General features: G+C 33.8%; 1 pseudogene; it reads left to right on the forward strand.

Annotated features, from left to right (window-relative positions):
• Positions 1–17,875: 17,875 nt before the first annotated feature.
• Positions 17,876–18,550, forward strand: LOC113600832 (40S ribosomal protein S6-like; annotated as a pseudogene).
• Positions 18,551–24,300: the final 5,750 nt, after the last annotated feature.

Raw genomic sequence — 24,300 nt, forward strand, 5'->3', positions numbered from 1 at the left:
TAAGAGAAACACATCACAGAGCTCAGAGGTGCATCTTTGTGGGGGATATGCTTAGGAATTCCCTGAGCTTTCACTGGTGGGTTAACAAGGTATAAAGAATTAGAAAGCCACAGGATGAACATACCCAAGTATGGTAAAAAGATTTGGTAAACAAGATTAGGTAAACAGGGCAAAGGTCCCCAGTATAGGACAAAGGTATAGGAATAGGAAGTCTCAGGATGGAAGCATCCAAAATGAGGTAAACAAGATTAGGTATTCAGGGTGGAAACACTCCCCAACTTAGTATAATAGCAGAAAGCTGCTTTCATGGGAAGGAAGGGCAAAAGTAGGAAAACAGGACTTTAGATGGAAGTAGGGTGAAGATGCCCAGAGGGGAGCTAACTAGCAAAAGAAGGTGCCTTGTTGACCCTGAGGTAGCATGCTCTGTCTTTCTTGTCCTCTAGGCCAGTTTAGGTAAACAGAGGTGGTACCTTATGTCTGCTGTAAACAACTTTCCCACCGGCTCCAGGATTTTGTTTTGTATTGACCCAAACCCCTAAAACTGCATATCTTCAAAACCCCCTTTTCCTCACACCTGTGAGTTATTGTTTACAATTTCATTGTCTCTTTGTACACATCCATCATGCTTGTAAGCCTTCGGATCCTAATAAAAACAGCAAGGACCCTTACTCGGGGCTCTTGTCTCCTCCCAGACAGTAGCCTCTCTGAATCCTGCATCTGCTCTCTTGCTCAATAAGAGAGAACTCCAGACCCAGAGTCAATGACACATCCTAAGCCCAAGGGCAAAATCAAAATGGTTATACTATTGGACAACACCCAAAAGAAAGACCTCACAGCATCAAGGGGATGTACCAAAAATTTAGCAACTGACCCCCCAAAAGTAACACTTTTCAACAAAAATAACAGAATTCAGAATTTTTACCTACACATCATAAAAATGTGCAAGATTGTGGGGCTCTTGGATGGCTCAGTTGGGTTAAGTGTCCGACTTCGGCTCAGGTCATGATCTTGCAGTTCCTGGGTTCGAGCCCCACATCAGGCTCTGTGCCTACAGCTCAGAGCCAAGAGCCTGCTTTAGATTCTGTGTCTCCCTCTCTCTCTGCCCCTCCCCACTCATGCTCTGTCTCTCTATCTCTCTCAAAAATAAATAAAAACATTTAAAAATGCAAGATTAAAAAAATACAATTTAAAAAAAATAGGAAATATGACCCATGATAAAAAGAGAAAGATGGTCAATGGAAGTGGACCAAATAACAATATTTATATTGGAATTAGAAATAAAAATACTTTAATAATTGTTAAAAATATTTTTAAATGCTTCAATTGAAGATAGATATAACAAGTGAAAAGTGGAGAATTTCAAGGGAAATATGTAAATTCTACAAAAGAACTAAATGGAAAAACTTAAATTGAAATATATATATATATATAAATTGAGATTAAAAATTTATTATCTACTCTCTGGCAATAAAAAGATCCTTGACCTTGAAGACAGGTACATATGTATTAGCCAACCTGAAGATAGGTACATTAATAGAATCCCACAGAGCCAGAAAAAAGAATTGTATAAAAATAAGCAGAACTTCTATGTGGAATTATATTAAGCCTAAATGTAATTAAAATTCTAGAAGGAAAGGAAAGAAACATTGTATTAGCTAATGTGTTTTGTGGGGGCATATGTGTGTTTTGGAAACTTTTTGCAAAATCAGTCCTCAGGTCCAAGAATTGTAGTGAACCTCAAGTATGATAAATCTATAGAAAACACACATTTGAACACATCACAGTTATAAAGGAAATATAAAGAAAACTTTTTCAAAGCAATTGTGAGCACAGCAAGGAAAATACACCACATGAAGGAAAATGATACAAACTACGATTGAATTCTCACCCAAAGGAACAAAGGAACATAGACTAAATTAGAGTAGAACATTTTTAAAGCAACAGTTTTGGGGTGCCTGGGTGGCTCAGTTGGTTAAGAGTCCCACTCTTGATTTTGGCTCAGGTCATGATCTCACAGTCTGTGAGATTGAGCCCTGCATCAGGCTCTGCACGGGCAGCACGAAGCCTGCTTGGAATTCTCTTTCTCTCTCTCTCTCTGCCTCTCCCTGGCTTGTTCTCTCTCTGTCTCTCCTTTCTCTTTCTCTTTCTCTCTCTCTCTCAAAAATAAAGAAATAAGTAATAACTTTTTTTTCAGCTTGGATTTTTAACTTGAATGAAAGTATTCTCAAAAATGAAGTAAAAGTTGAAAGACTGTCATAGCAAGTGCTATCCTCTAATTGTGTTAGTATGCTGTGCAGTGTATGTCGTACTGTGGGTTTTTACTTTCTACTTTTTAAGTATAGTACACTGTATGTGTAGAAGGGATTTTGACTGAATTATGTGAGGAATAATTACTCAGAGTTGAAATGCTGAGTGCTATTTCATTACTTTAGAAATCATTTCATTTTTTTTAGTCAGGTGATATTATTTTGAAATTTCATTGTGAAAAAATGTTTTTGTGAGGATGCTGTTGCCATTTGGACTGTGTTGTATAGTTTTTGTCATATCTATTCGATTCCTTTACTAGTGTTTCTCTCCGTAATTTAAAGGCCGGACAGGTAAAAGCTACATTTCCAAGTCTCTTTTGGAGTTAGGATTCTGGGGCATCTGAGGCTTGGCCAATCAGATGTAGTCATAAGACTTGGAAAGTGAACATTATGTAGAAGCCAGGCGTCTGCTACTGCTTTTCTTTCAACTCCCTGGCAGCGTTCATGTTTTGGGAGCTTCAGTGTCAGCATTAGTGATGTCTCAACGGGCAGACATCTGTTTCATGAGTGCTGAGAGGCTAGATCTGGGCCAGTCAATGTGCTGATAACAGAGCATAACTAGTAATGCACATTCTGCACTAATAGCCTCCTTTTTCTGGTGATTTCCACATTGTCAGGAGGTCAGCTCTGCAGGGAGAGAGTAAGCTGAGCTCTCAGGTGTCAGAGTAGCCAACTGAATCCATAAACTAAAAATGGCAGTTGAGCTAACCACTTACTGAGATGATATAAACAACAGTCTAAAACTGGAGAAAACAATGACACCCTCTTTTCCATTTTCCCCTAAGGAGTAGTCAGGGGTTGAGGGTCAGGTGGATCAGCGCAGTCATGTGGGTACTCTATCTGTTGAGGGAGGGCAGACAAAAGATTGGCAGTTTGATAGGCCTCAGGGCTGGGGCTGTGCACAAGGCCTGGTGTGGAGCATGCAGCTTTTTCATAGGACTCTCAGGTGAATCCTTCGTAATTGCCTATGGTCAGGCCTGAAAAAAGCACTTAAGTTCTTAACTAGGAACTGGCCACCTTATATATCTTAGCTTCTTAGTGTGGCACTTGGTGTGATTAGTATCATCTAGAGGCTTTCTGATTATAATACCTTTGTGACAAAACTCTGTCACACGGCTCTTGGAATAATTCCTGAAAACAACTTGAAATAGGTTTGTTCAGTCTTCTTTTTATTTTTTAATTTAAAGTTTTTAATCTTTATTTATTCTTAAGAGAGAGAGAGAGACAGAGTGTGAGTGGGGGAGGAGCAGAGAGAGAGGGAAACACAGAATCCAAAGCAGGCTCCAGGCTCTGAACTGTCAACACAGAGCCCAACGTGAGGCTCGAACTCACAAACCGTGAGATCATGACCTGAGCTGAAGTCAGATGCTTAACCAACTGAGCCACCCAGGTGCCCCCGTTTGTTCAGTAATCTTAAGGACTCTATCAGCTAATTGTACTATATGCTATTATTTTTCTATTTGTAAGAATATATTTCCTACAAAAGTTCTCAAATTTTTCTTCTCAAATATTACCATAAGAATCTGGTGTCCCAAAGGGAAAAACGGAAAAAGGAAACAAAGAAAAATCATAATTTACTTAGTGACCTCCAGAAAAAAAAATTAGGGCTCTGATTCTGGAGAGTAAGTTATATTTGTTAAGGAAATTAAATATTTTTCTATGAATAGGCTGTGTTGCTTATTAAAGCTCTCTGTAATAAGATTGCCTTTAAGAAGGAAGTTTGAGAGTGTCTGTCAAATAGACTTGCTCTACACTCTCATAGTAAGACCAAACGTGAGAGAGAAAACCATAGGTAAATCCTATATTAAAACTGGAAATAAGTGTCTGCTATGATTATGACTTTTTAATTTATTTAATATTTCAGCAAGTTAAATTATATAGTTAGCTTTATGACAAGGATACTATAGGGTGATATTGGTCTCAAAACACTGGCTTACCTCATAGAAAGAGAGTCAGTATCTCCTCTGGCTTTTGACCTTTTAGTGAAGTGGTCACTACAATGAAGAAGGAGCTCAACTCTTTCCAAATACCTACATAAACTACTCTTCACGAGTGAACTTATATCCCCTACATTCATGCACCTCTCATCCAAAGCCAAATCTATGTCATAAAACAGGTGTTCATAAAGTAACTGTCTTTAGATTCTTAAATTTTTAGTTCTATCCAAAGTTGTAAAATATACTTTCACCCACTTCAGAAGTAGTTTCCTGTGTAACAGGGTTGAGCTTATGAACTGTCATAATAGATTTTTTAAACTTGGCCCTCCTGCTCCCAAAATAACTCCTCCTTCTTCCACACAGTTCTTGGAACACATATTACATATTGATTTATGTGGATGGGTTTTAGAGCATGAACAGTTTTCAAGAACTACTAAATAGAGTCAAGCACTCATGTATTATTAGTACTTAACACACTTTTTCAACTGGTATATGGAGCTAGGCCATATTGGGCTCATCCAGATGAAGAAAAGCATCATGAAATGTGAAGTTGGTGCCAGTTGAGACATGAAGGTGAGAATTTTAGCAGATTAGACTCAAGAGAATCCTGACACGCCAAGTCTCTCATAAGCAACTCATATTAAAAATTCTCTACCTAAAACTCATGCTTACATTTCTTCAGAGAAATAGTTAATTATATTACTTTGTCCCTACACTTCAAGACAAGTTAAATTTGAACAAAATATGAAGCTATTTATCTGAGTGACAGGGACATGCCTAAAGTACCAAATGCAAAGGGACAAAATCTATGCCTGCTTCTAAACTGAAGACCATTGTCAAACTGCAGCCATACTAGTAAATGCCTAACATTTAAGAAAGCAGTATTTACTAAGACATATGATTTATTATCAACATGGGTTTGGCTGATAGAGTTATACAGACCCTACTTATCCTTAACACAAGTCATTCCCCTTTTTTAGAAGCTATGATTTTGGGTAGAATTAACCTCACTTAGAAGTGATCATGTGAAGATAATAGTTTAAAAAATGCTTTAACTTTTTTAAATTAAAATTTATAATAAAGTATCACACATATAAATTACAATGTTTCCAATTACAAATAAGAGAAAATCCACACCCAACTGGATTAAAAACAAGGAAGAACACAAGTGGGCCAGATTTTGAAAAACAAAATCACATTAAGTGCAAGCAGTTGTGGCCCTTGAGCATGTTTCATGAAGATTTGGCAGACCACTAGACTATGGTTCCATCTCTCAATGATGCCAGTTGCCATTCTTTAAAGACGTAGCCTGCTTTATTTTATAAGAACACGACTATGCCCTCCTTCATATTTGGTGATAAAACCAACCATCTTAGGAAACTGCAGAGGGGGCTGTTGGTTGTCCAGTTATTCACTTCTGTTGTGAACTAGATGATAAAAAAATTTTCTCTGGGTAAACAGAGGATAACCACAACTAAATGTTTTTGAATTTGGTAAAACTTTCCAAGTTTTTGATAAGTTTACATCCATAATTCTGAATTTACCTCTGATTTCATTAAAGAAAACAATACTGATATTCTCTTTTATTTTTCTCTTCAAATAAAATATCAGTTTGAGAGTATAATTTTCTTTTGTTTTGCACTCTTAACTACTTACTCAAAGGAACACACAATACTAATCCCTTTGTCCATGTGTTGTATGTTTCCAAATTAATGAGGTGGCAAGTAAAAATATGGTACACCAGTAAATCTCCATTTATTTCAAGGAACAGTTCGTGTTTTTAATAACCTCCATAACACATGGCAATCATTTAACAAACATATCCTTCTTTAATCAATAAGTTACAAAATATTTATTGAACACTTAGTATGTTCCAAACTCCGTGTATGCATTATGCATATAGTATGCATCATGATAAATCAGGTATTCACTCTTATAGGGCATAGAAGTATTTCCATTAGATGTATTTTATAATATAATTTCATTCATCAAAAGACATCAAGTGTGTTTTCATCAAATATGGATATTCTATTATGAAAGGATTCATATCAAGAAATTGACTCGCTGGATATTTGTTACAATCACTTACCTATTAAGATTGGGTAACTAAAATGTAATGTGAACATTTGAGGAGAAAAACTGAATTAGCTCCATCAGTAACTTTTCCTATTCTTATGTTTTGCCATCCATATGTAAATAAATCAAAATAAGCATTTTATTTATTTTTTAATTTTATTTAATTAATTTTTAATGTTTATTTATTTACTTTTGAGAGAGAGAGCACAAGCAGGGGAGGAGCAGAGGAAGAGAGATAGAATCTAAGGCAGGCTCCAGGGTCTGAGCTGTCAGTACAGAGCCCAACGTGGGGCCTGAACCCATGAACAATGAGATCACGACCTGAGATGAAGTGGGACGCTTAACCAACTGGGCCACCCAGGCACCCCTATTTTATTTATTTAAAAAAATTTCAATGTTTATTTATCTTTGGGGGCAGAGGGAGAGAGACAGAGACAGAGACAGAGACAGAGAGACAGAGTATCTGAGGTAGGTTCCCCACTATCAGTGCAAAGCCTGATGCAGGGCTTGAACTCTTGAACCAAGTGATCATAACCTGGGCTGAGGGTGGACACTCAGCTGACTGAGCCACCCAGGTGCACCAAAATAAGTATTTTAGACAATTAATTACTACACCCATCTAAAGACAATGAAACAACTACTGCATTTTGAGTAGATATATATTACACAACTTTAGACATCACATTTTAAGCATGTCCTTGACAAATTAAATTATCCCCAGAAAAACTGATACCAGGATTTAATGATGATTGTATTTATGACTATATGAATTGTTTCTGTTAATTTAATTTTGAGCTGTTAAATTTTTCTCTATAATGCATTAATATTGATAAGAAAAATTGGTTGAATGAAGAAGCACATAGTTTATTGCTTATTAATTCACATAAATCACAAATACCAGGATCCTAACTAAAAATCACAAAGATTCTCAATGTAATACACACATGTATGTGGTTATGTGTGTGTGGAGAGAAAGCGAGTGAAAGGGAGGAAGAAAAAGAGGAGGAGGAGAAGGAGGAAAAGGAGAAGGGGAAGGGGAAAAAGGAGCAGGGAGAGACCTAGAATATGATGAAATCTGTACACTTAAATTTCAGGTTTTTCTTTTTTCCCCCTAAATTCTTTATTCAGAACTTACTAGATGCCTTTACTACATATTAGACATTATTGCAGTTATTATAAATTGTCCTTGTTACAGTCATAGGGTGAAACAAACAAATAAATTAATAATTTTTGGAGAGTTACACAGATCTTTTAAAAAACTATTCAAACTATTACCTATGGGAAAACTACAAGGGAAATTGAGTACCATTGAGGCGGGAAGAGTGGGGCATCCTAGTCAAGGATAGGTAATGAAACACTGGAAATAAAGCTGCCTTGCAGAAGCTATGACCTTTGGTTGATGGATGAAGCCAGTCGATGGTGTTCTCATAGGGAGTTCACTGAAGAAATGAATAACTGACTTCAGTCCTCTCTTCCTATTGTTTGCCACTGTCTGAACCCCAACCATCCAGAATCCCAAAGGCAAAGGATCCATTTAGATATTCCAATCAAGTCAGCTACCAAGGCACAGAGCATGGAAACAAAGGATGAAGAGTACCTCTCAAAAGGTAAACTCATGATATTCAGCCCAAGGAAGAGGTATGTAAAATATATATTTTTTTTCTTTTGTAAAACCTAGTGGAAGTAAGAGCCTTGTTTATCAGTGTTCACAGTTATATCCACCAGTAAATTTTAGAAACACAATCCATATTTTTAATGAATGTATGCATGAATAAGGGAGCAGTGGCAGCTATTCTTAAATTATTTAAAAACAGAATATAGAGTATTCTTGTTCTACTCTGCTCCAGAGATTAAAATTATGACTAAAGCATTATACATAGAAGGAGGCTAAACAAAAGAAATACATTTTTAAAAAGTAGAAATTGTCTGCTAAATAATGAAATACCTTATTAGTGCTGAGCTTTCTGCCAATGAACTCATTCAAATAGAGATATGATGTTTTAGAAAGACCGAAGCAGAATGAATCCGGGAACTGAATAGGCTCTTAGACTTGCTGCACACTAATATCTCTACCACTTCTAAGATCCTTCCATTATGGGACCCACAGGAGACATTTATTTCTGTCTTAGTATCAGGAGAGCTGTGCTTCTCTTGAGGAACTGTTTGTTGTTAGCCCATAGGGACATTCTAAATCTCTATACAGATCTTGGCTTTGGCAGTCAAGAATTTTACAACCAAATTTGTGGTTCATTTTAGCAAATGTGTAGAATGTTTTATGACTGTTGTATTTGCATATTAACACTACCTCTGGCTTTTCTTATTTTTCTTTAATGCACCATACATCTATTTTTTAATCTTGCTGATTATTTTCTAACTTATTTATATGCCTTTTGGGGAAAAAAAGCGGGCAACAGTCTTCCATAATTCTGTTGTTTAAAAGTTCTAAATAATTCCAAGGAGAAAAAAATAGGTAGCTGACAATTTATTTAAATTCTCTTCAAAAACACATGCTGCAGGGGTGTTTTTGCATTGTAAATTCTGCCCCACCCCTTCACTATCTGGTTGTTTCCATCTCAAAGTTGCAGGGAAGGTACTGATAAATGTGCCTCCTATGAAAGCAAATTCCTAAAAGAGAAGAATTTTAGATTACTGCTAAGTGTGAAACTATTAAAATGTTTCTGATATTTGAGGTAGCCTGGCAGAGACTTGAGTATAGGAAAAATAAGACTGAATTCTTGGGGGTAATTAACTCAAGTGGAGAGAGGTTATGAGATGGAGGAGGAGGTTCAGTGCCCAGGCCTCTCCCATGGTGGTGTTGGGTTCACATCGTGTAGCACATAGTGGAAGCTCTCTCTGGAATGAGCAATTCTCGAACCAGAAACATTCATTAATAGAAGACTGGGTGTAAATATAAAAAAATATAAATAAACACATGAGCAAAAGAATTTAGAGATCAAATATAAAATGGTATGTGTTAAGCATATTTAAGAAAGTCTTCCCTACGTTCCCTACCCCTGACCCCCAAACACACAGACCAATACCAGGGAATCTTCACGATGAGTACAGAAAAAAAGGTCACTGCCCTTTTTCAAAGGGAATCATATTTAGCAGGAACTGCTAGTTTCCAATTATCTCTCTGTTTGATGCTTGTAACTAGGATGAAACCTACAATGTTTGAAAATAGTCATAGTTCAAAGAAATGTGTGTATGTGTGTGTGTGGGTGAATGTCTGAATTCCTAGTTGAAATACTCAAACATACTAAGGATATTTATACTGATCAAATTGAGTTTTAGTTTTGAGTAAGGAAAAACAAATCATTTGTATTGGCATTATTTGATTCTTACAAAAATCAAGTGAAATAAAAACAACAAAATTTTTTATCTCACCAAAAAAGGCTCAATAGGTTTATGTGACCTAATGATGTTACATGTACATTAAATAAAGTCAAAGTTGGGGTCAAAACTAGGGTTTTGTCACAACAAAGTTTTCACATTAATAAATTATTAAGATTTCTAAGCATGATGTATTTCCCACCAATACAGGATGCTTATAAGAGACATTTCTATATTACACTGTACACTAATTAACTGATGTTTAAATAAATTTTTTTTAAAAAGATAAAAAAATAAAATTATTTTTAATTCATCAAAAAATTTTTATTTAGAATAATGTAAGAAAGCCATACTCCCTATATTATGGGCAAAATATAAATTCCATCAATAAAGAAACACCTAAAAATGAAAATGTTTCCTTGAAAATCTATGGCTAAATTAAAGAGGTAAAGCTACTTAGTTGACATCAGTCACTTTTAAGATTTATAACTCCAATGAAAGTGACTATTGTAAATTTTGAAAACATCTCTATCTAATCACATTTGGTGAGCCAAGTTCTCATTTTTAATCCAAATATTTCTGAAAAACGTCTTGGGAATTCCATTTTGGAAAATGCAAGTAATTTTTCACATTTCTCTACTATTTCATTAATTCACAGTGTGATTATATTCCAATATAATTTAGCATATTAATTCTCAATTGAAATATTTGCAAGTACACATTCTACACACTCTTTCTTTACAAAGAGAAACAATGATTTGCATGTACTGAGCCATCACAATATTTGAATGTATCTTCAAAAAAGGAAAACATGGATGAAACTTTGAAAGTCACACACTGTAAATATGAAAACTTTAAAAGCAGAGCCCATAAAACAACAGAATTTTGAGAATATTAAGATCATTTGGCCAAAATTATTACACAGCTGGAACTAAATATCTGGACAGTTGTAGTCAACATTTCTTTACTTTTTGCTGTCCATAATGCTCCCATAAGTTCTTTATATAATATGAAAATTTTATAAAACTATTTTACAATAGAATGAAAACAATTTCCAAATTTCTTGTTGTAAAGAATTAGTCAAACTTTTAAAAACTCCCCTCAATATATGAAATAGTTAAAAGGGAGTGAGGAAACAAGTGTGTTAACAACATGTCAATTTAGCTAGTCACCAAGAAAAACAATTTGGAAACTGATCATCTAGCAAAATGTTGTTGGTAAATAAATGTGTGGAGTTCAACTGAATAGTGATAACTTGTTATAACTGTATTGCATTGATAATATGTTATAATATATTGGGTTTACTACAATGTATGTAATGGAACCCCCAGCCTACTTTTCATTTTCTTCAAACAACAAATTGCTATTTGGAATTGTTGCTAGAATAAGGCAAAAAAAAAAAAAAAAAGAAAATTAAACCACACACATACAAAATTCACTTGGATACATTACTCGGGAAGAATTCACTGAAATATTTTCTATTGCTAAATGTAATATAGAAACACTCCCTATTTTCAGATTCATTATTCCTGGGTGTGGATATTTTCATAACTACAAGGAAGGTTAGAACAGGAAGCAATGGAGAGGGAAAGTAGGGGGTTGACTGATTAGGCAGAGCACACAGTCTAATTCTGAGCTAGCATTCATCAAGAAGAGTTAATGAAACAATTTCATCTGTTACCATGAAACATGAGCTGTATGTTTTTGTGGAGATCATCTCAAATTGCACGTGACTAAATTTTAATATTTGTGTCCATTAGTGGTTTTCAAATGAGATAATCAAAATAGTTTATTTAAAAAGTTTTAAAAATAACTCAAAACAACTTTCCAAAGTTATTGTGATGAAATTTGCCAAATTATTATCTAAAACTATTGGAAGTATTCTATTCTTTATTTTCCTTTGTAATATAAATATTAGGAATTGATGTTCAAAACTAATTGCATTTTAATATTTTAATTATATTTCAAATTAATAATCTGTCATTAAATAAAATATTCTTTAAAAGTTTCTTTCTTTTTCATATCACTTCTCACTCACTAAGTCTCATTTAATTATTCTCACTTTGAATCAATGATTTAGCATTGTTTTTCCTGTGGTAATTCATTTGCAGTCTCCAGTAACAAAAGAAGCAAACTGGGTTCAGCTACCTCATTTTTCATTGATGGAAACAGAACTTTTACAAAAGACTTTAAACACACAGCTTAAAGCAAAAACTGATTGCTACATTATCTTCATATAATATGAAAAATTCTGAATACACAAATTCCCTCCCTGAAAAAATCTGCTTAAGTAATATTTGCCTTCTAAATATGGTTCATTTCTCAAGCACAAATTGATTATGATTACAGTATCTTTCCCTTTCAGTTACATGTTTAAAAATTAGAGGAAAGGCCATGCATTATCAATCAAAGCATCATTTAGGTCACAGCATGTGGCTCTTGTTCCCAGTTTCTTGAATGCAGGATTAGAGTGCAGCAGTGCATTTAATTGGAATTTAGATATCCTAACATTCTGTCTTTCATCAGAGTGGTTGGGATGCCTGACAAATGAATGGTCTGTTGTATTACAGTAGTGTTCAATATAGGAAGTGTTAGTTTAAGGAAAAGATACTGAAAGTGAAGAATTGCAAATTACTAAGTGACCTATTCACATTTGAAATGTCCATGCCTTTTAAATGTTTACAACCACTAGCCTTATAAGAGGTACCATGCACCAATGAGAAAACAATTTAGCAAGGTTATGTTAGGAAATCCTTGAATTTCTCATTGAAGTAAAATCAAATTTATTACAGCTAAAGAGTGGAAAGTGCAAGGCTTTTTAAATAATGCACAATATAAATATTAAAGACTAATTTATTAAATTGCTTGAGAGCAAAATCTTAAATTTTCAATTTGTTAAAATTCTACTGGGATCTTGTAGTGAAAACAAAACATATTTCTTTAGTCATGTGACAAACATACATTCAAACACACACTGTTACTTTTATATTCAGACTTAGGTAAGACAGGAGGTCTGATATATTTGGTAACTGGCATGAAACATGTTGGAATGATGGATCCAGCATGACATAGTAAGGATGAGACAGATAATGGAATACTGTGCAAGCTAATTCCATAAATGTGGCTTAGAAAATAAGAACAGTCTAAAGTTGCAATTTAAATTTGTCTATCATTAACACCAGTCTAGAATCAGCAATCTTCAAAATGTGGTTATAATCATATCGATATTTTTATAACAAGGAAATCAGACAAAATCCCTAATCTGTTCACAATTTTCTAAATTCTTAGCAGTTTTCAATGAGGAGATGTGTTCACAGACGATAGTGTTTCCACTTAGTGAGTTGGGATGGGATAAAGTTCTAGCTCCAAGTCACCCTCCACCATTCCTTCCTTCCCTGCTTCCTTCCTTCCTTCCTTCCTTCCTTCCTTCCTTCCTTCCTTCCTTCCTTCCTTCCTTCCTTCCTTCCTTCCCCTGTTTTCCTTCTTTCTCTTTTAGAAAGAGAAAAAGAGTGAGCAGGAGAGAGGAGCAGAGAGAGAGAAAATTTTAAGCTGCCTCCAAGTTCAGCCTGACGTGGGGCTCAATCTCACAACTGTGAGATCACGACCTCAACTGAAATCAAGAGTTGGATGCTTAACCAACCGAGCTACCCAGGTGACCCTACACTGTTCCACTCTTAAGGGAAAGGTAGATTACACGAGTAGGCAGACAGCAGAGTGTTTATACACTAGACTTACAAGACAATATGGTTGAGTAAAAAAGAACTTCAACCCAAGATAACATAAGTATATACAAGTTCTCCCTGAGTCTTCTATGTTAAGGTCTAATTGAGAACAAAAGACACTCACAGAATGCTAGGAATGTACATTTATCATATCATCGGTTAAAGAAGATAAATTAAGATTATCTTAAAATACAGAAAAAAATAATTAAAGAAAATAAAACATAAAACTAGTTAGCAAAAGAGACCTTATTTGATAAAGTCTTAATATGGAAAACATCATGATTTGTAACAGACTTAATATTTTTTAAGTTACATGATATAAACATTACTATCATGACTTCTATTAAATATTATGCTGAAAGGTCAAGCTAATGCGTAACCACTCAGACACTACTAGTATACTATTAACAACTTTTTAAAAATCTAACAAAAAATAAAAGAAGAAAAAGTATATGTATTAGTAATTACAGCAACACCTATGAATTTTCCAGGGATAATTTTATAGGAATTATACTAGAATATAATAAAGAGAAGTATGAATGTATCACTAAAGGACACAGTGAGATATATAAGATGTTCATGGAAGGATACACTAAATATTGTACAGAAAACAATTCTCTATTTCACTTAAGATTAAATTTGATGACTTATGATATATATGTGTTCACAGTAACATAACAAAATCAGAGTTTATTCATTCAAAAATTCTGGACAGAGCCTATAATTATTTGTGAAGCTGTTCCATGAAAAGATCAGTATCCCAGTTTCCTTCTATCTTTCTCTGGCATTAATCTCAGCAGAAGCATATTTTGAAGATAAACAGAATCCTTTTGAGGGCTGGTTGTAGCTCTGTAAATGTAAGTTAGAAATCTCAATGACTCCAAATTATTGTGTAATCAATTTGAAGGACAGAGTTGCCATCAACTGGGATAGGATGCTGGGTAGTGTCAGGGTAGGTCAGGAATTCACTCTGACACTCGTTAGACAAAACTCAAGCAAGGAGATACATATACAAGTCTGGGACTGTCTATAGTAGAGATAAAATGTGGAGGTCATGATTATTCAGATGTCATTTAAAGTCTTAGTACAGAAACTTATCTACAAGAAATACATGCAGGTAGAAGCAAGGATTAAGAATGGAGCTCTGAGGGGCGCCTGGGTGGCTCAGTCAGTTAAGTGTCCGACTTCGGCTCAGGTCATGATCTCGGGGTCCGTGGGTTCGAGCCCTGCGTCGGCTCTGTGCTGACAGCTCAGAGCCTGGAGACTGTTTCAGATTCTGTGTCTCCCTCTTTCTCTGACCCTCCCTTTTCATGCTCTCTCTCTCTCTCTCTCTCTGTCTCAAAAATAAATAAATCTTAAAAAATAAAAATAAAAAAAAGAATGGAGCTCTGAAACAGTGTAACAATATAAGGTTGTACAGAAGAGGAGAAACCAAAACAAATCTTTTTCAAGGAGTATCTACTGAATTAAAAGGAAAACTAAGAGAATAAAATGACCTGAAAAAGAAATGAATAGATTTAAGGACTGTATCAAGTATTCTTGAGATATCATGCAAAAAATTAAGAGAATTGACTTTAGTTTTAGTGGCATTGATTAATTGGTATTTTGGTAAGTTACACAGTCTTTATAATGTGGTGAAGTTGAAAGATTGGTGTTGAGTTAGGCAGGAATGGGGAAAGTATTGATGCTAATAAAATTACATAATTATTTTATTCTTTTTGACATGTGTTTTGCTCAAGGGGAATCAAATACTTATAGCCATAGTTGGGGAAAATATACCTATACCTATACCTATACCTATACCTATACCTATACCTATACCTATACTTATACCTATTATATATATATATATATATATATACACACACATATACATATTTACATATATATATACCTATTATATATATACATATATATACCTATTTACATACATATATACCTATTTTATATATATATATTACATATATATATACCTATTATATATATATACACATATATAATAGGTATATGAATATATGAATATATATATTATTCATATGAATATATGAATATACATATATACCTATTTTATATATATATTTACACATATACCTATTTTATATATATATTTACATATATATATACCTATTATATATATATAATAGGTATATGAATATATGAATATATATATATAAATTCATAAACCTATGTATGAAAAAGAGTGTTTTTTCATTGATGTCCTTATGCAGATGAAAGAGGTTAGAATCCAGGGTACATATGGAAGGGTTTGGTTTTGAGTGGAGCATAAATAATTTTTAGGTTAACAGCTGGGAACAAAATGTGAGTAGATGTAGTGGTGTGAATCTTTGGGTGGTTCCACTCTGACTGCTGATGTTCATTCCAACATCAACTTCTCCCCTGCCTTCCTGGCAAGGAAAAAAAAATGAAGTAATGATAAGGAAGCAGTAGAACCCAGACTGACAAAACAAAATTATCCCAGATACTTCAGTGGAATTTCACTTACTAATCACTGGCCAGCATTTATCTGACACTGACAAATGTTTTGCCTTTTCTCTTTAACAGAGTATATTATTGTATTGGGAAAAATGGTGGGTGTTAGCATGGAATAAGAGAAGAATGGAATTTGTATAAAGGGAGCATCAGTGTCTTTTATACTCAATGCAGCACTCAACACAATCTTTCAAAGAACTTTACAAACTGGAATTAACCTCGTTTCAACAAGAAAATTGTCAAAAAGAAGAGTTTGATAAGAAGAAGGAAACAAAAAGGAGTTTTTGATGTCTGGATGGTAAAGTATCAGCAGCAATAGTAATTAATGAGAAGTGATTCAGAAATAAACACTTTTATTAATGTGACAGAATAGAGTCCAGAAAGAGATTTAATTTATAATGTCACCAAGACAGCTGCAACATTCTCCTCAGCTTGACTATACTTTCTACAGGTTTCTTCTTGAATCTAGGATCCTGATCTCCCTTTTCTCAGAACATTTACATCAGAAAATTTTTAAATTCTTTCTCTGCTCCTTGAGATGTGTTTTTTTTTTTTTTTTAAACTTATAACCCAGAAATGCCTTTCTTGAGGACCTGGGAGGTATCCCTATGAAATGTGGTCATCAAGAGAGATGGAGCCCCTGTCTCTCAGTCGTTGTGGGTGGATAGGAGCCTTATTTCAGTAAGCACCAATTAGCAAACACATTGGCCTAATTACATTGACCAATTTCTCCCCTAATGTCTTCCAGTTCTTTTCCACTAACTCACTTCGGTGCTTAAAAACTTCTGCCTTTTGTTTCAGTGGAGGTTGGATTCAGTTTCTCTCCTTTATTGCTTTGCCTTCTTTTCTAAATAAAGTCTCCCTCTTTAAGTCTCTCTTGCCTGTTTAACTTATATTATACAGTATAATTTTTCTTTGACAAATGAAATTGTGTGTAATAGTGTTATCAATCTGTAGGTAAATGATTTTTTATTCATAAAATTGTATGAGAGGACCTATTTGGGGGAAATGATCCTATTTCACACTGTTATCAAAATAAAATCAAATTGGGGCGCCTGGGTGGCGCAGTCGGTTAAGCGTCCGACTTCAGCCAGGTCACGATCTCGCGGTCCGTGAGTTCGAGCCCCGCGTCAGGCTCTGGGCTGATGGCTCAGAGCCTGGAGCCTGTTTCTGATTCTGTGTCTCCCTCTCTCTGCCCCTCCCCCGTTCATGCTCTGTCTCTCTCTGTCCCAAAAATAAATAAACATTGAAAAAAAAAATTAAAAAAAATAAATAAATAAAATCAAATTAACTTAAAAACAAAAAAGTTTGAAAAATGTAAAACTATAGCCGTGCCTGGGTGGCACAGTTGGTTAAGTCCCTGATTCTGATCTTGGCTCAGGTCATGGTCTCATGGTTCATGGGATTGAGCTCCACATCGGGCGCTGTGCTGACAGCACTGAACCTGCTTGGTATTCTCTCTCTCTCTCCTCTCTCTGCCCCTCCCTTGTTTGTGTTCTCTCTCTCTCAAAATAAATAAATAAACATTAAAAAAAGAAAAATGTAAATCTATAATATTATAGGATAATTTATTATTTTTCTCATAAAATACGTTTTGCAAGTTTAATTTGTTCTGAAGTCTAGTATAAATACTAGGAATTTGTAAACATGAGAGACCTTATCCCTGCTCTCATTAAAACAAAAAAAGATCGATCATTTCGACTAAAGAAAACTAACAAGTCAAATAATCAATACTTCTATACTTCAAAAGATATTTTACAAATGAAATATATATAACTAAAAGCCTAGAAGAAAATGTGTCCAACAAATATATAAAAATTCTATGCAGAATGCATCAAATATTTCTACAAAGTGAAAAAGGAAAAGGAAAAAAAAAAACTTCCAAAAGAAGTTGAACAAAATATATGAATGGGTGGCTTTTACAAATACACCTTGTTTCCAAAATATATCAGAAGGAAGCCCATGCATGTCTTCATCTTGTGGCACCTTGGAGGTGGTAATCTGTTCTAGGATGAAGCTGAACATTTCTTTCCCAGCTACAGCCTTCCAGAAACTTATTGAAGTGGATGATGAACTCAAAATTTATACATTTTATGGAAGTATATGGCCACAGAAGTTGCTGCTGATGCTCTGGGTAAAGAATGGAAGGGTTATGAGGTCTGAATCAGTGATGGCAATGACAATCAAGACTTCTCCATGAAGCAGGGTATCTAGACCCATGGCCATGTCCACCTGCTGCTGAGTAAGGTGCATTCCTGCTACTGACCAAGGAGGCCTGGACAAAGAAAGCACAAATCTGCTTGGGGTTGCATTGTGGATGCCAATCTCAGTGTTCTCAATTTGGTCGTTGTTAAAAGGGGAGAAAAAGAATCTGCAAACTTTTCAATCTAAGATGATGTCTGCCAATATGTTGTAAGAAAGCCCCCAAATAAAGATAAGAAGCCTACAACCAAGCTCCCAAAATTCAGCGTATTGTTACTCCATGTAACATCCGTGTGTTGCTCTGAAGAAACAACGTACTAAGAAAAATAAGGAAGAGGCTGCAGAATATGCTAAACCTTTGGGCAAGAGAATGAAGGGGGCCAAAGAAAAACACCAGGAACAGATTGGCAAGAGACAAAGGCTGTCCTGTCTGAGAGCTTCCACCTCTGAGTCTGAGTTCAGTGCGGGAGGAAAGATTTTCTAAGGGTAACAAATAAAATCAGACATCCAAAAAAAAAAAAAAAGCCCACGCCAGTTATATTCTTCAAATCATAATTAGCATCACATTCAAAAGTTTGGAAAAGATTTAAATGATGATATCTAATGTAAACAAAAATTATCACAGTAACATATGAGTTCAATTTATTCTCATCTGTATAAAATCCCATAATACTGCAATGCCACTTCGTAGTATATAACTTAAATGAGTGAACCAAGCTAAGCAGAAGGGCGTTATCTCATTTTCAGCGTTTACATTTGTTACAAGGGCAATGTAGTCTGGCATTATTTGGGAAGTAAAGTAACTGAATAAAATAGAAAATAATTTTCAAATGTGCCAGAAATAACAATAATTTTTCAAAATATTCTATCATGATATAATTGCTGGCTTCAAACTAGGGTACTAAAAACATGTTGAAGGTTCTCAGAGAAATGCGCATCTTAAAATAAATTCATATGCATATAAAATATTAAAGAACAGTTATAAAAAACATGGCTAATAAGAATATTCATCTTAATGCTTCAAGGTGTCTTGATGTAAGTGTTTTTTAACCTTTGGCTTTGAAATTCCTGATATTAATTCCTAACTTCATTCTGCCATGTTATCAGTGTGATCAAAAGAAGGTATTTACTACCTCCATGAGAAAACTGGGGGACTAAATCGCTTCCACTGAATATGGCTGTCATGTGGTTTAAATGAGTTCAAATATATGACAAGCTTAGGAAAATGCCTGATACACAGTAGCCATTCACCAAATGTTAGCTGTTATTATTTCTTTATAAAAAAAGTAACATAGAAGAAAAAAGTGGCTGTCCTGAAGATGCATTCAAAAGCAAATTTATTTCGATAAAATCATACAACTGCTATTTGCAGGTTTTATTTGAACAAAAAAACAGGCATTAAGGTTAGAAAAAATTATATATGCGATATTTGCTTTTCCCTTTGCAAGTAATTACAATATGCCAAAAATATTATATCTTTCTCTTAGAGTACCCTTCCTACATCCATCCCTACACCTAGCACCAGACAAAATATGCTTCAATACTAATGTTCACCAGGGATTAGAGTATTATTCCATTAGTTTATTTTCTGAAATACTCTTCATTTTCCACGTTCTGTAACTACAGGAAAAACAACACGAAAAAGAGGTGGTTCAAATCTTCTACTGAATGATTAGTCGACAACTAATTTTATTTTTCAGTTAGCTAAACTTGAGAACAGTAAACTTCTTCTATGACTATTAAAAAAAGAGAGAAAATAAAACACTGCTCTTTTAAGGCAACCATAATTAATTCACTTGAAAACATCATAATATTATTTCAAAGAATCATGAACACTTGACTTTAAAAAGTAAATTTGATCATGATATTTTGATATTCTGTTATCCAAGATTTGGAATTTTGACTAAAATAAACTTCTATTCATTCATAAGACTCATAATAATATAAAACACCTATTCTTATGAGCAATATATGATCTAAACTTAAAAGTAATTTCTAAACTATATCTCAAAATGATAATATTTATAAACATAATTAAAATTAGTATGTAAAAATTCAAAAATCTTGAATATTAGCTTTTCTTTTTTAATGCTTTTTTTTCTATCTATAGTAAAATAGTATGGTAATGTTAAACTCAGCAGGTTGTGAAGGATCTACTTATTGAAAACTATATAGAGATTTTTCTCAAATTATGAGCTGGGTACTTCCTTTGCAGTTACATGCTGAAGAGTGTCTGAATGACATTTGTCATTTCTTTCAAAATATGTCCATTTTACATATAATTTAGTCACATTGTTTCAACTTAGTAAATTGCACTATGTACATGATTTTCTGTTTTCATTGATTATAAAATGTTAAACTACATCCAATTCACTTTAAGTTCCCTACTAAAACTACAGCTCATTGTCTCAGATACTTTTCTTATTTGAGTTTTATTTTATAAGAGTTTCTGTAGCAACTTAGCACTTATAAATAAGAAAGGCTTTGCATTTATAGGGAACTGACAACCCATTGCTGGAAATTATGTTCTACTTGTCATTTCAAAGAATCTCAGGGGTTTCTCTTTTTCAATATTTTAATGCTATATATTTTAATTTGGGATGCTTTATTTAGATGACTCTCAATTTCTCAGTAATTGTGGAATCTTCTCTAGAAGTAAAATAAACAAATAAATAATAACCCCAGAAAATAACATTCTAGAATAATTTCCCTTTTTCTTTTGAATGCTTTTGTTAACTAGAGATTCCTTTTACCTTCTTGAAAAACACATGTTCAATCATGTAAATGGGAAACAATCAATAGATGTTTATTCCAATTAAATTTATTGGAAGGACTTTGGATTTGGAAGCAGGAAACATGAGTCAAATACTGTCTTTGTACTAATAGCTCTATATATTTAGGAAAAATCTATATCCTTAATTTTTCTTCACTTATGAAGTCAAATTTGGGATAATTTCATTTTATATTTATTCAGCCATAATTTATTGATGTCCAGGTATGTTCCATTAAATGTTCTGGATGTTGCAGACATAGCACTAAACAAAACAAAATACTTGTTCTCAAAAATCTTAATTCATTAGTGGGATAGGAGTAGAGAGGGACCAAATAAACAAAATCAAAAAGGAAATGGATATAATAGATAAGAATCAACATATTAGATGATAAAATTTATTTGAAAATAATAATAGAAAAAATTATGGAGGGAACATTGGGTGGAGAGGAGTGGTCCACATTTCTTTGTTGTAAAAAATTATAAGAAAATTATATGTGAAAATCTTACAAATTCTAAAGCAGTAAACAAATATTGAGTTTTGTAACTATAGATATATGATTACATTATACATTCCACAGTTTAAAGAAAGATATTAATAAAGGTATAGGGACTTTATTCTCAGCTTATCTAGTTTAATCATAGCTGGGAGCTAAGTAAATAAAAAGAAGCTCATTTCCTGCCTCCTACCCCATAAAACATTGAGATTGCAAAATATTATTTCTTCAGCTAAGGACATGAAACATATAAACACTATGGGGCAAATTTCTAGAATTTGAAGTAAGTTATAGAGGAATGAATATTGGAAGAAAACAAAGCTAAATTAAGAAATGAAGAAACTCATAAGAAGCTGTATACAGATGTATGATTAAATGAATAGAAGAGGGGCAGGTGGGTGGCTCAGTCAGTTAAGCATTCCACTGTTGATATTCGCTCAGGTCATGATCTCGCTGTTCATGAGATTGAGCCCTGCCTGGGGTTTGTGCTGACAGCGTAGAGTCTGCTTGGGATTCTTTCTTTCCCTCTCTCTTTGCCCCTTTCCCACTTGCTCTCTCTCTCAAAATAAATAAATAAACATTAAAACAATTAATGAACAAAAGAAAATACCATAACTAAAGAGAAACTAAGAGGCAGAAGAACACATGTTACATAGAGAAAAAGGACAGAGTAACACAGTGTTGAGATCCTTACCTGGTCATTTTCTGTGTGTGTGTGTGTGTGTGTGTGTGTGTGTGTGTGTGTGTGTGTGTGAATATACCTACAATTTTTACATTATCCATGTAAACTGGAGTTTTTAGCAATTAATTTAATCACTGGAAAAGAAGTATTGTATTTTTTTAACTAGAATTTTTTTCTTGATATGCTTAAGGACTCTATTGTTTCTATATCTGATTAAAGATTAATTAACTTATGAAAATTGTTTTCAAGCTGAGAAATATTTATGAATTTCCTAGCTATAAATATGCTTCACGTATAAATTATGCCTTAATTTATGAATGTGTTTCATAGAACATTAGAAAAGCTAAATTCTATAATAACTGAAAAATTTCTGTTTATGTTGTTCTTTATTTTTGTTTTTTTCCTTCAGTTATCTGTCTAATGCTATAACTATATACTTACAAAGACTTGTTTTAAAATTTGAGAAAGTTCAATACTAGGGTGTAGAATTTACAAGGACATGTCAGTCATCTTTATTGTAAGATTTGACAATTTTGTAAGTGACATGGATATGTCTTCTCAAGTTTATAAACAGATTACTTCATTAAGTTAAGGCCAACAAAGCCAAATTACAAAGCAAATTATTCTCCATAAAGAAATAAAGGAAGCCATTATGAACATTAAAAAATATAGCTTTAATTAATTTATGTGTTTGGTCACAGAAGGCAGAGCTTGAAATGAGAGAAAATATGGCACAGACTTTAATAAGATTTAGTAGATTTGAAGAATAATTGCTGAGAACTGAGTGGAAGTACCAATGATAAATTAAGGGTGTTAGGATCCTGAGATTTAAGTTAAATTTGAAAGTTTCTAGGAATGAAAATGAGATTTCATCTACTTTTTAGTTTTATTTAATCTAGGTCCTATTTTTAATTATTACTTTTTTACTTGCCAAAACAAAACAAAACAAAACAAAACCATGCATTCAATGCTCTATGTGGACTAGATGATTTTGGAACTTAATCCAGTGTATTTTAGCTAATCAAAGCTATAGTTTCACCTGGGATTCAAATACTGGTCCTGCATCTTACCTGGGCTACCTTGGGCAAGTTAGAGATATTCACTGTGCCTCTGTTTCCTAACTTATTGAATGAGTATGATAATAGTACCTGTCTCCTAAGGTTGTTGTAATAATTCCATGAGCTCATCTATGTAAGATACTTGTAGCAGTATTGGGCTTATCTTGAGTACTCAGTGAACAATAACTGTAAGATGTTCTGTTCATACCTAGGAAGCTCCAAAAAGCATTTGGATTCATACTCTGTTACTTTACTGAAGTAAGATCCTTAAAATTGACAATGATTTTTTTACATCTATCTCTTTTATTCTATTCTCTCAATAATATCACTTTAGTACCCTATTACATCATGTCTAGAAATCCATATGAAAGTGCCAATGTTTGAACATTTGCATCCTCAGAAACAACAATTTAAAATGATGCAATCTATGAGTGACTCTAATTCTTCATTCTGGCTTCAACTCCCAGCTTCCCTGTTCAATCTTCCTATTACACTGCTGCCACATTAATATTCTTTAAGTAAAATTTCATCCTGTTATTATTCTACCAAAACTCCCAGAGATACCCAGGTGTCTACTGATATGTTAAAAACTTATTTGAATGTGGAACAGGATTCTCTAGAATTTATCCTAAATTTAAATTTTCAAGTGTATGCTAAACTATTACTATTATTGTAATTCATGTTCCTTTTGCTCTGGGCAGCCTCTATTACTCCTTCACTTTTTCCTCTGTCTGCTGGATTCCCAGGAATATTTATTAATCTCAGGGACCCAATTCAAAAGAGAAGTTTTTTTTTAATGAATTTGGGTCAATGCTGTCTCGTTTCATGATATGCTTTTCAGTGTATTCCTTCCTCACACTGACTTGACAATTGGCTTGCCATTGCAAGTTATGAGAAGAGATATTGGGAAGAACATACATGCAAATAGTATCTTTACCTAACATTTAGGGATGGACACTCTCCAAAACTTTTTCACCAAGATGTCTCAAAATCTTGTCACCTAGGACACATTTCAGTCCATTTAGCCTTTCACTGAATCCTGAATATTGTATAATGTTAATAGATAACACAGATATTAAATTCCTATAAATCATATGTATGAGATGTCTAAATAAAACATATAGCTGTCCTATGACAAAAGTGTTATAAAATTTTACTTAGTGGACTGATACACACAGAAGGTAATGAAGAATATTACTAACCATGACAGTTTCTAAATGGATAATG

This window comes from Acinonyx jubatus, chromosome A1, assembly GCF_027475565.1.
Source record: "Acinonyx jubatus isolate Ajub_Pintada_27869175 chromosome A1, VMU_Ajub_asm_v1.0, whole genome shotgun sequence".
NCBI lineage: Eukaryota > Metazoa > Chordata > Mammalia > Carnivora > Felidae > Acinonyx > Acinonyx jubatus.